This window comes from Elaeis guineensis, chromosome 8 (assembly GCF_000442705.2).
Source record: "Elaeis guineensis isolate ETL-2024a chromosome 8, EG11, whole genome shotgun sequence".
Classification (NCBI taxonomy): domain Eukaryota; kingdom Viridiplantae; phylum Streptophyta; class Magnoliopsida; order Arecales; family Arecaceae; genus Elaeis; species Elaeis guineensis.
The window spans coordinates 68,143,407-68,157,729 of record NC_026000.2 but is presented as its reverse complement, the minus strand read 5'-3'; positions in this window follow the sequence as shown (position 1 = coordinate 68,157,729).

Here is a 14,323-nt window from a genome sequence, read left to right as displayed (position 1 = left end):
CTTCAAAAGGAAGAGGGGCGCAGACGGAAAGGTGGAGATCTATAAAGCTCGTCTGGTCGCCAAGGGATATCGTCAATGTTATGGTATTGACTATAACGAGATATTTTTCCCTGTGGCAATGCTCAAATCCATTCGGATAATGCTTGCAATAGCTGCCCATCTAGATTATGAGATCTGACAGATGGATGTAAAGATAGCTTTCCTGAATGGAGAGCTAACCGAAGAGGTGTATATGATACAACCTGAGGGGTTTACATCCACAGATGAGTCCAAGGTGTGCAAGCTTCAGAGATCTATTTATGGATTGAAGCAAGCTTCTCGGAGTTTGAACATGCATTTTGATAAGATGATCAAAATGTATGGCTTCATTAAGAATGGAGAAGAGCCCTGCATCTATAAATGGGCAAATGGTCCAGTTCTGGTATTCCTTGTCTTATACGTGGATGACATTCTCTTAATCGAGAATGACATCCCTGCACTACAGGGAATAAAAGTTTGGTTGTCATCACAGTTCTCCATGAAGGACTTGGGTCAAGCATCCTACATCCTAGGGATGAAGATCTATAGGGATAGATCTAAAAGGATGCTTGGGTTATCCCAGTCCATGTACATAGACACTGTGCCGAAGAGGTTCAGCATGGAGAATTCCAAGAAGGGCTATCTACCGATAGGCCATAGAATTTCTCTCTCTAAGAAGGATTGTCCGACAACTCCTGAAGAGAGAGAGCGTATGAGTAGAGTCCCATTTGCTTCAGCCATGGGATCTATCATGTACGCCATGACATGTACAAGACCAGATGTGGCATACTCACTAGGAGTAGTGAGTAGATACCAATATGATCCTGAAGAAAATCACTGGAAAGTGGTTAAAGTCATCCTTAAGTATTTGAGAAATACTAAGGACCAATGGTTGGTTTATGGGCCTACGGGCTGGGCATGCATGGGTTGGGGTGGGTCGGGCCTAGGTTGGGGTGGGTCGGGCCTGGATGGGGCCGATAGAGTCGGCTCCAGTTGGGCTGGTGCGGGTCGGGGAGCCAGGTCGGGTCAAGCTAGGGTTGGGGATGGCGGAGATAGGTTGGGGCAGGTCGGGCTGGGTCGGGTCGGGCTGGGTTGGGTCGGGCTGGGGCTGGTCGGGTAGGAGCTAGGTCGGGTTGGGCTGGGGTGGGTTGGTCCGAGATGGGGCGGGTCGGGCTGGGATGGTAGGGTTCGGGCTGGGTTGGTTTCAGTTCGGGTCAGGATGGGGCAGGTCGGGCCAGGTCGGGTTGGGCTGGGGTGAGTCACGTGGAGCTAGGTCGGGTCGGGCTGGGGCGGGTCAGGTGGAGCTAGGGCGGATCGGGTCCAGTCCGGTCCGATCGGATCTGCGTCGGGCTGGGCTAAGGTAGGTGTGGTCGGGATGGGGTGGGTCAGGTCAGGTCTTCATGAGGATGAAATATGATGCTGAAATTGTTATAATTGTTGCATATTATTTTTTAGTGTTACTATCGAAGTGATTTAACCATTTGACTAATTATTTTTTTACTAACCAATGCACATTGGTGTTACTTGTTACAATTAAATTATTTTATGTGCTAATTTATATGCTGCTGAAATTATAAATAAAAAAATATTTTTATTTTAGAGAAAACTCTTTTGAAATTTCTGATCAAAAAATTTCAATACGAAGTTATTCATTTTTAATAAATTAAAAATTCATCTTCGAATGCACGTTCAAAGATGGTACTTAAATTACATTAAGCCATAAATTCTCGTTCAAGTTTCGATTTTCATCAAAATCAAAACTTGGATGTCCCGTATTCAGATTTTTTGAAAAAATAATAATATTATTGTTGTTAATAGTTGATATTTTATTTTATTATGTGATCAGTAGTTATCTATCCATTATTCTCCGGATATATGGTGGATAGGGTGCGTGGGTACCATATCCACATCATATACTTGGAGAACCATGGGATGATACTGTTGAAATTTTTACAAAAATAAGATGAAATATCTGCTAATAATAATAATGAGATTATTATTTTTCTAAAAGGGATAGGACTACACTTGTTAATAATGATTTGAAAAGGATAGGATCATATATTTTTACTTCATAAAGAGATAGGGCCACACATTTTCTGTGTTAATGTTCAGCCTGCATGTCTGGATTTGGGTCGGGATTTTGGCTAGAATTTAGAACGTGATTCAGTCTGAAATTCGGATCGAGATCCTGAATACCATGGAACTTTTTTAGTTGTTAATGATCTTGTGTTTATTGTTAGATGAATATCTACAAAAGTTGGATGAATATTAGAGGTATCTTTTTGCCTGAATATCGAAAAGGAGTTCGAGATTTCATTGACTTTGCATGGCATAAGGCTGATAGTGCTAGTCAGATAAAGTGTCCATGTAAGAGATGTGTCAATATAGTATATTATCACATAACACTTGTTAAGGAGAATTTGCTACAATATGGTATGGATAAGAAGTATACTTGTTGGACATGGCATGGGGAGGATGATCTGAATGAGACAGTGCATGATGATGACGATACTGAAGATGATAGTGATGCTAATAGACCTGTCGAACATAGTGGTATAGAAGAATTATTAGATGATTTACATCAAGGTGCTTGTTCAAATGTACACATAAATACTGCTGCATCTGAAAGCAATTCTGATCATGAATATAATATCCAACTTGAGGTAGAAGGGACCTCTGAACATTTTGCAAAGCTTGTAAGGGATGCACGAGAGCCACTTTATCCAAATTGTACAAAGTTTTTCAAGTTAGAGTTTTTGATAAAATTGCTTCAAAATTAAAACCGTGAATCGATAGAGTCAAAAGTCATTTGACCAAATTTTAACATTGATTAAAGTAGCTCTGTCTGATGGAGTGAGACTGTCGAAATCATATTCTGAAGCAAAAATATATATGCAGAAAATTGGACTTGGCTATACACCTATACATACCTGCAAAAATGACTGCATATTATTTTATAAGGATAACGAACAAGCAACTGAATGTCTGAATTACGGTAAGCCTAGATACAAAATCGATAATAAGAAAGAAAATAAAATTTCTTAAAAAAATTTGAGATATTTTTCATTGATTCCAAGACTTCAAAAGTTGTATATGTCCACAAAGACAGCTGAAGAAATGAGATGGCATTATGAGCAGTGGGTTCCAGAGGAGAACATACTTAGCCACCTAGCTGACTATTTAGTGTGGAAAGACTTCGATGCAAAGCATCCATACTTTACGAGTGAGCCGTGCAATATCAGGCTTGGTTTAACGACAGATGGATTTAATCCCTTTGGCAATATGAGTACCTCTTACAGCATATGGCCTGTGATGCTAGTTGTATATAATGTGTCTCCTTGAAAGTGCATAAAAAAATTATTTATTTTTATGTCACTATTGATTCTGAGTCTGAAAGCATTAGGTAATAAAATTGATGTATATCTACAACCTTTAATTGATGATCTGAAGGAGTTATGGGAAAATGGAGTACAGACATATGATTCTGTGAGTCGAAGTAATTTTAAGTTGCATGCTTCGATTTTATGGACCATAAATAAATTTTCAGCATACAAAAACTTATTTGGATGGAGTATCAAAGGATATCTGGTATGTCCAATATGCAATAGGGATGCATCCTTCTTACATTTAAAGCACAGATGGAAAATATATTTCATGGGTCATCGACGGTTTCTTCTTACTAATCATTCTTAGAGGACCTATTGTAACCAATTCTTTGATGGTAAGTTCAATCAACATCCGCTACCCAAGGAGTTAAGTGGAATAGAAATTTTAGAACAACTTGAAGTCATTGAAAATCTCTGATTTGAAAAAACATCAGGTACTCGCAAGCGGAAGCATACTGAAGCTTACCTGAATTGGATGAAGTGAAGCATCTTTTTCAAACTATCATATTTGAAGCAGTTACTACATCATCATAATCTGGATGTAATGCACATTGAAAAGAATATTTATGATAATATCATCGATACTGTATTGAATATTCTAGAAAAACCAAAAGAAAATACAAAAGCTCATCTTGATTTGTAGAAAATGAGAATTCGATCGGAGTTGCATTTAGTTCATCGAGGTGAGAGATTTTTTATGCCATCCGTATGTTATTCACTGTTTGGAGAGGAAAAAAAGAATTTCTATGGATGATTCTAAATCGTAAAGTTTTCTGATGTATACGTTTCAAATGTATCGTGGTGTATTGGGAACAACGATGGTAATATCTCTGGCATAAAAAGTCATGACTTCCATGTGATGATGCAACATTTGCTTCCTGTGGTCATGCATGACTATTTAGATGGTGATGTTCAAACTGCATTGATTGAGCTGGGACTGTTCTTTCGAGAACTATGTTGTCGAAAATTGAAGATTAACTTACTTAAAAAATTAGAGAAGGATATTATACTCATTCTTTGTAAGTTAGAAAAAAAAATTTCACCATCATTTTTGGATGTTATGGTGCATCTGGTTGTCCATCTTCCAAAGAAAACTTTTTTGACCGGATTGGTACATTATCGATAGATGTATCCTTTTGAACGGTAAAGAAGTTATACGTATTTTATCATATCAATTGTAAGATATAAATGCATTTCTAAAATTTAAATTTATTTTTGTTTGTAGATTCTTGTGCACCTTAAAAAAGTATGTACATAATAAAGCAACACCTGAAGGGTCTATAGCGGAAGCATATGTAGCTATCGAGTGTCTCACATTCTGCTCGATGTATTTTGATGATATCGAAATAAGATTCAATCATGTAGATTGCAATGCAGACCATGAATAGGATGACAATGAGCCGACGTTGTCTATATTTAAACCAATGGTTCGACCTATTAGTGCAAGAAAATATGAATTTATGGACGTGAACGAGCTATCCAAGACATATTTTTATGTTCTAAATAATTATAAAGAAATTAAAGATTTTATTGAGTAAGTATCATTTTATGATACTATTTAATGATCTAGAAAATTTTTTATGTCGGTATAAAATTAAAAATCATAACTTCTTGTAGTAAGCACAAGAGTATACTATGTAGAGAGAATAATACGGATATCGATGATCGACATAGGAGAAAATTTGCAAACTAGTATGGTGATCTTGTAGTTTGCATTAGTGATACATTATTTATTTACTTATAAATATTATTATTTCAACCAACATAATTTTTTATGTTATGATGCAGATGAAACATAAGTATTTCAATAAAGAAGTAGGTGCAACCGATGAGTTGCACGATTTAGCATGTGATCCCAATTGAAGGGTTAATCACTACACATCCTGTATTATTAGAGGAATGAAATTTCACATAAGGAAGCTTGAGATGCAATGACGGACCTAGAATAGTAGAATTGGTACAACAGGATATAAAGGAGAAGAAGAGATTGATTATTATGGTGTACTGGTAGATAACATAGAACTGAAGTATGGGTCTAGTAATTCTGTATTTTTGTTTCAATATGAATGGTGGGATATTAGTAATAAAAAGATCGAGATTCATATCGATTCATAATTTATCAGTGTAAATCTTGCACGAATATGGTACCAATATGAGCCGTATATATTAGCAACTCAAGTGAAACAAGTAATATATTTGAAGGATCTAAAGTATTGAGGTAATTGGCATGTCGTACAAAAAAAATATCGAAAGATGTATATGACATACCAACTTAATTAGAAATGGATGAAATTTTGGATTTATATGAAGAGGATGCTTTTCAGCAAGAAGAATAAATATTAGCTGAGTTTTGGTTGATGAAGAACCTGTAATGGCACTTTTGAATAGGGCTGATCTCCCATCCAATGAAGTTGAAGCTGATTTTATATTTAATCTGGAGGAGTCAGAGGGCGACGATCAGTTCATAAATAATGATGAGATAGAAGATGATACATATATTGATTACTGTGATTTTCGGATGAGGATCTACACATCAATGAAGATACGAATATTGATGGGTATATCTTTATTCTTCATTCAATTTTGTGTTGCAATAATTGTATGCGATATAATTATATTTATTAGAATGTTATTTGATTATTATTATTATTATTTAACATTATATTTATTTACATCTCAATTTCTGCAGATATGGTATCAGGAGATAGACGATAATGGTTGCTTTCACAGTTACCTGCAGATAGCTCAGAGGTTGAGGCACCTTCATCGATCTCTGTTGCCTCATCGGCTCCAACGTCAGAGGGTCCTGCACTGGTAGGTCCCAGTGAGGTGGATCCCAGTGACGTGGATCCCAGTGGTATTAATTATTATACTTTATATATAATGAAATTTGATTCTTTAATTTGGATCATACTAATGATTTATTTATTATTGTTTCAGATCAGTCTCCATCGGTGGTCAGGTGAGGGAGATGTCCATCGAAAAACTTTGCTTTAGAGCATTGGAGATGCAAACACCCAGGATAGCATCTCCAGATCGAGATATCGGTTAACTACATTGGACCCATTAGGGGATGGTGTGAGCCATGGCAGACCGAGCTGGGCATCATATGCCGCAGCTATGCCCCCATGATGCTCCTCGATTGGCGCCATGTTATCCCGCTCAAAGAGAGGCTTTTTATACCCACTTATAGATAAAATAAATTATTTATGAATATTTAATTTGCAAGTATTCTTCTAATATTTGTTATTCGCAGGATGTATTGACATCATCGATTTTGAGGATGATCATGTGAGGCGAGCGATCGACATCCATCTATCTTTGCATTTCAGAGATTATCACCATCACATGCATCAGCATTGGTATCGGGTGGTGTAGGCTCATGGGTAGGAGGCAGTGCGGCTGCAGCTCTATGACAGCATCACCATCGATAATTGGACTACCATATGCCAGCATTATGAGAATCTGGCATATCAGGTTACACATCTAAACTTTTTTTTAGACTTTAATGACTTAATCATTTATTCTTAAATTAAATTTGTTATCTACTAATTTTACTGCTAATTTTATAGAGATGATGTGCCCAGAATGCGGCAAATCGGACGAGACAGATCATGCCGCATTGTGGGGGTTCGAGATTATTTGCTCGCCACATGGAGAACATGGTGGTATTTTTAATTTTTAATTAAGATATATTTTTTATTTATTTAATTTTTTTTAATTAATTCTCAAATTGTAGAGAGATGCTGAGAGTGGTGAGCTTCTTGGTAGGATCGATATCTACTAGCGGACCCACCAATGATAGTCGGGGGAGTGGACGATGGAGAGTCAGGAGCTCTTTGTAAGTTTTTTCAATTATTTTTTCATTCATAATTTGATTTTTATTAGAAAATTAAAATAACTCTAATTTTTATTTTCAAGATCGTATGACCGACATGAGATCCCAGCCTATCCCTAAGGGCTCAACCACACCTACAGATGATGAGATCTATGATCGGGTGCTCAGTATGAGACCTTGTTATGTTATGGGTCTAGGACATGGGATCATTTCTCTCTTATCCTCACCATCATCTAGGGCTGAGATCCATTCTGCATGCTAGGCTCAACTGACAAAGGTACAGAGGCAGGCTACTGAGGATCGACAGTGAGCTCAGGAGTTGGCTGCATGCATTGATGACTATCAGTGCTTTTAGATCCAAATGATGGAGCAAATGACATAGATGGAGTAGACGATATAGTAGATGAGGCAGCAGCAGACCGATCTAAGCTCCATCATCGGTCTGAGCTTCATCGAGTGCTCCTTGTCCCCAGCTCATTCTCCAGATGCTGACATTTGATAGCTTATTGATGTGCTTTTTTTTATTTCAAATATCTTATAATTTTAATTTAATATAATAAAATAATAAAATTTATTTATCATTTTATTTTAAATTTTTTTTTTAATTTTTTAATTTATAAAAATATTATACATATAAATTTAAAATATATATTCATAATTTTTTTAAAAAAATATGACTAAATTATTAGCGATAGAATTATTTTTAATAAAATATTCATCATCAAAAATATTTGACTAACATAATTTAATTTATCAATAAATATGTAATTAACAGTGATGAATACTTTTTTATTGTAAATAATTATTAGCGATGTAAATTTTTATCAAAAATTATCTTATTTATGATAAAAATTTTCATCATTAATACTATTCAATTTTATTTATTTATTATTAAATTAATAGTGATGAATTATTTTCATTGAAAAAAATATTTTTTGTGACGTAAAGTTTTCGTTGCTAAAACTTTTGAAAATAATAGTGATAAAAATAATTTTATCACTATTAATTTTTAATTTATCATCAATGGTTTTTTATCATAAATATCTTTTTTTAGATTAAAATTTTTCATCCTATTTTTTTAATAATAAAAAGTATTTATTATAATGTTTTTATTAGTGATGAAATATTTTTTCTTCATAAAATATTATCGACGATCGGATTATTTATGATGAAAAAATTAGTGATTAAAATTTTATCGCTAATATGTATTAGCGACAAAAATTGCTTATTAATGATGAAAAATTTTCGTCACTAATAACCTATTTTGTTGTAGTGCATGATCAAAATCTAATAGTGGTATCAGAGCCATCTTTGTTGGAATCGATCAAACAAGTATAAAAGTTATAATATAGAATTATTCTATTTCATATTTTGCCAAAAATATTGCATCAATTTCTAGCATCGACCTTAAAATCAAAAATTATTTTTGACTTTATTTGAACCATAGATTTAAGTTTTAGTTATTAAAATTTTAAATTTATAATAATATAAAATTTAATGATTCATGGTTGCTTGATGCTTAAATCGATTTTTTTATTAAGGGTGTAATGCTTGCCTAATTCGATTAGAGTTTGTTTTCAATATTGACTCAACTTGTTATATGTTAAGTCATTTGTGCACCCTTATATAATTATTATTTTTGCCATGTTAATATGAATGATATTATAGCTTTGAAAGGCATGCTGAATTGCATAATTTGTATCTTACATTTTATGTACTAGTAGTTACGATGTGCCGAGACCAGTTCAAGATCCTCTATAAAAATTATATTAAGTTGTAATGTTGGGATTCACTTATAAATTAAATATTGAATTCTTTTGATCAATTGGTGTCTAGATAAGTGTTAAAGGTGGTTTTCTAATTAGGTCCATATGCTAGTTGGCCAACCTTTTGGTGTCTAAGAAAAGCTACGGAGAGCCTCTCACCTACTGATCTGACCAATTTGGTCTTATTAAGTTTCAAACTTAGATTGATTGACGATGTAGACACTACAAAGGCCATCTTTCATGCTTGGTCAATGAGGTATGTCAAGATCTAGTGAGCTTGTTATGCTATCCACAAGACTTACTATACAAATTGATATGATGTTGACTAAGTTCATATTGACGCTTATGGCATATTTGAATAGTATTGCATTATTGTGCTATCCCCAAGGGCAACATTGTTTAAGTATGACCATATGAGATTGAAGGGTTAACTTAATTAGAACACTATAGTTTATTGTGCTATCCATAAGACTATGAGTGATCTAGAGGCAAGAGAGAAAAATGTTGAGAATTATATGAAGTACAGTTAGTAAAGAGTTACCTACTCTTGAACTCATGAATGCTTGTTGTGCTATCTACAAGATATTTGTGAAAAATAGGGATCTCAACCCCACTTAGAAACATAAGGATATTTCCTATTTTCATACTTGAGGGCTACAAAATTTATTAAAATAGTGAAAGACACAATTAGATAAAAGTCCTAATCTAGTTGTGCATATCATCATGAGTTGCCCACTTATATTATGTTCTTGTTATTATAAATTAACTGCATATATGGCATCCTCACTGTCACTGCGAGGCATATTAGATGCTAACAAATTGATCGGACCAAACTATGTGGACTGGTTAAGAAATTTGAGAATAATTCTCACATAAAAAAAGTCTCCTATATACTGGATTCACCTATACCGATACGATAGAGGAAGATGTATCTGAGGAGGAAAGGATCACATATAAGATGTAAAAGGATGACAGTGTGATTGTCAAGTGTATCATACTTGCTTCGATGAATAATGAGCTTCAGAGGCAGCATGAGGATATAGATATTCCTTCTATACTATTTTATCTTAAGGAGTTATATAGGGATCAAAGCTGAACTGCTAGATACAAGATATCTAATAGTTATTTCATATTCGAATGACTGAAGTACATCTATGCAAACTCATATCCTTAAGATGATTGATTTGATCAACTCATCTAGGTCAGTTAGATTTGCTATGGATGGTGAACTCAGTCAAAATTTGATCCTGCAGTCACTCTTCGATTTTTTTCTCTCATTTGTCATCAACTACCATATGAACAAACTAAATATCAGCCTGCTTGAACTGCTGAATATGCTAAAAACAACAGAGAGCCATTTCAAAGGTGAAAATGCTCCAGTTCTTCTTGTTGATAAGATCAAAAAGAAGAAAGACAAGAAGGGTTTCGAGAAATAGTTGAACCCTAAGGCTGGCATCTCCAAGATGAAAGCGAAGAAGATCTCCACCAAAGGTACTTACTATCACTGTGGCAAGGATGTGGAAGAAAAATTGCAAGAAATACCCTGCAACTATGAAACATAAAGAGCAAGTGTTGCTAAAAGTTTGTATATAATACAAACAAACTTATTGTTAAGTACTTCAATTTCAGATTTTTGGATATTGGATACCGCCTGTGGCTTACATCTTTGTAAATCATTGTAGGATCTGTAAGAAATAAAGAGTCTGAATAAAGGTGACTTTGAGCTGTTCGGCATCAGTGGAGAGTCCATTTAGGCCGAAGCCGTGGGAACCAAGATTTTGAAGTTGCCTTCAGGCAAAGTTTTGAAACTAAAGATATGTCATTATATTCTTAAAGTTGTTAGAAATATTATTTTTGTACCCTTGTTATTAGAACAAGATTTTAAAATAAAAGCTAAGAATAATTATTGTCTATCTATTTTTCTAATGAATTTTATGAAAATGCTCATATTGATAATGGTCTTCTATTCTTATCACTTAATGATAATGTGCTTCATATTGATAATATGAAGAAAATAAGAGAGAGGATGTGAATGTCACATACTTTGCTCTACCCACTTGGTTATATAATGAGTTAGAATTAACAAGTTATATAAAGATAAATTCTTTGATCCTTATGATTTTGAATCATATGAAACTTGTGATTCTTGTCTCATGGATAAAATGATCAAGACTCCATTTATTAGACATGGAGAAAGGGCGAGTGACATCTTGGACCTCATACATACTGATGTTTGTGGTCCAATATCGACTCAAGCTAGAGGTGGATACTCTCACTTCATCATATTTGCTGATGATATGTCTAGGTTTGGATATATGTATTGAATGAAATATAAATTCGAAATCTTTGATAAATTTAAAGAGTATCAAAGAATGGTGAGAAATAAACTAGCAAAAGTATTAAAGTTCTTCGATCTGATCGAGGAGGAGATACTTGACTAGTGAATTCTTTGATCATTTAAAATAAAATGGTATTCTCTCTCAGTGACACCTCCTTATACTCCAAAATTAAATGGTATTGCGGAAAAGAGGAATCACACCCTATTAGATATGGTGTGGTCCATGATGTATTTTACGAATCTTTCAATCTCTTTTTAAAATATGCTCTCGAGCCGTAGCGTATAATTTGAATAAAGTACCATCCAAGTCTGTCTCTAACACTCTATATGAGATATGGAAAGGAAAGAGATCCAGTCTTAAACATCTTAAGATTTGAGGTTGCCCTGCTTATGTGAAAAATATTGATAGATATAAGCTTAGTGCTAGATCAGAAAAATATAGATTTATGAATTATCCCAAGGAGAGTATAGGATACTACTTCTACCATCATACTCAACAAAAGATGTTTATTGATTGGCATGTCATTTCTTAGAGAAAGAGTTCATCCAAGAAAGGAGCAATGGGAGGTCTGCTAAACTGAGGAAGTTCAAAATCTACAATCTATCTAGATTCATAAGTTGATTCTCAACCAGATATGCCCATTGTTGAGGCACAACCACTATACACACCTCCTCTTCGAAGATCAAGTAGAATACGTAATGTACCACTTAGATATGAGTTTGTCATTGAGAATGACAACACATCCCACATCATTGAGAATGATGATCCCATAACCTATTCAGAAGATGTCATGAGTAGTGACTGACAAATGGCTCAATACTATAAAATCCGAAATGGACTCTATGTATACCAACCAAGTTTGAACTTTGGTTGATGCATCGAAGGGTGTGACCTCAACAGGCTACAAATGGATCTTCAAGAAGAAGATTGAAGCAGATGGCCAGGTAGAGACCTATAAGGTCAGGCTGGTGGCAAAAGATTTCCAACAAAAAATAAGGTGTTGATTATGAAAAAATCTTTTTGCCTATAGCCATTCTCAATATGTTTGGATTATGCTTGCTATTGCTGCATACTGAGTCTAGTAGATGAATTTCAAGACTACCTTCCTCAATAAAAATCTTAAGGAAGAAGTCTATATGACTCAGTCAGAGGAATTTGTCTTTAGTAAGAGAGCAAATCAAGTATGCAAGCTAAATAGATCCATTTATGGATTAAAGCAAGCATCGAGGAGCTGAAATATCTATTTTGATGAGATAGTCAAATCATTAGGCTTTATCAAAAATATGGATGAATATTATGTGTCCAAGAAGACTAGTGGGAGTGCTGTTGTCTTCTTGATCTTATATGTGGACGATATACTACTCATTAAGAATGATATCCCTATGTTACAATCGGTCAAGACATGGCTATCACAAAAGTTTTTCATAAAAGACTTGGGTGAAGCATCCTATATACTAGGTATAAAGATCTTTAAGGATCAATTAAAAAGGATGCTAAGCTTGTCCCAATCCAGGTACATAGATCTTGTATTGAAGAGGTTCAACATGGAGGCAATTAAAAGAGGTTACTTGCCCATAGGTCATGGCATACAACTCTCTAAGAAGATGTCTCCTAAGATACCTGAAGAGAGAAATAGAATGAGTTCTATTCCTTATGCTTCGACTGTAGGATCAATAATATATGCTATGTTGTATACCAAGCCTGATGTGGCTCATGCCTTGGGCATTGTAAGTAGATTTTAGGTTGATTTCAAGGAAGATCATTGAAAAGCTATAAAAAATATACTCAAACACTTGAGAAGCACTAGAGATATTTTTCTCTTAGATGGTGGATCTGATTTAAAACTGAAAAGTTATACTAACTCTAATTTTCAATCTAATCCAGATGATAGCAAATCCATAACTGGATATGTGTTTACCCTGTATGGTGGAGTAGTAAGTTGGAAGAGTTTCAAACAGCAAACTGTTGCTGACTCAATCACTGAGGCTGAGTATATTACTGCTAGTGAGGCTACTGAGGAGGACGTCTGGATGAAGAAGTTTATCTTAGAATTGGGTGTGGTTTTAGAGATTGAACAACCAATGTCCCTTTATTGTGACAATACTGGGCCAGTTGCTCAAGCCAAGGAATCGAGGTCTCATGATAAATCCAAGCACATTCTAAGACGGTTTTACTTCATTCAGAAGATAGTCGAAAGGCACGATGTGATCGTGAAGCGAGTTGATACCTAGAATAATATAGTGGATCCGTTCACTAAGGCCTTGTTATTGCAACAGTTTGACCACCACCTTGATTGCATGGGTATCAAGTATAGAGGCGATTGACTTTAGAGCAAGCGAAAGATTAAAATAATAATATCCTACAAGCCAATCGCATATGCGATGCGGTCGAATATTTTCTATAATTTATCTTCCAAACTCATGTAATTGATATGTTATTTAATAAATAGGCTTTCTTAATTAATTATATGCTGCATCTTATTATTATTTTTAAAATTATAATGAACCCATAGGTTTGGGCAATGATTTTATGGCTGTGATGAGATCATTCCAGTGAGATCTTAATCTTTGATAGCCATGACCTAAATATTTTCAATCATTGGTTCATTGAGTCAGAGATCAATGATACCGATAAGACTGGCATATCCTATATATGCTCAGTGATGAGGGTGGTTGATCTCACAATCACTTGTGCGGTGACACTAATATAAGGATGTAGGTGCTTATTAGAGAATATGTTCACTAAATAGACCTACAAAGAACATCTGATAGAGTCTTATTTATATATCAGCTGATTGTTCTCTAGTGGGAGTTGTGTAAGTGATCCTTTGACTTGAGATCATCATGGTACTTTATGTACATGAATTCATATTTTGGTTCACTTTCTAACTTGATTCTTTGATTCTTGTATGTGGTGTTCTGGATGTGATGAAGTGTGTATAGAGGTTGTGAGTGATCAATAAAAGATCAGTCACTC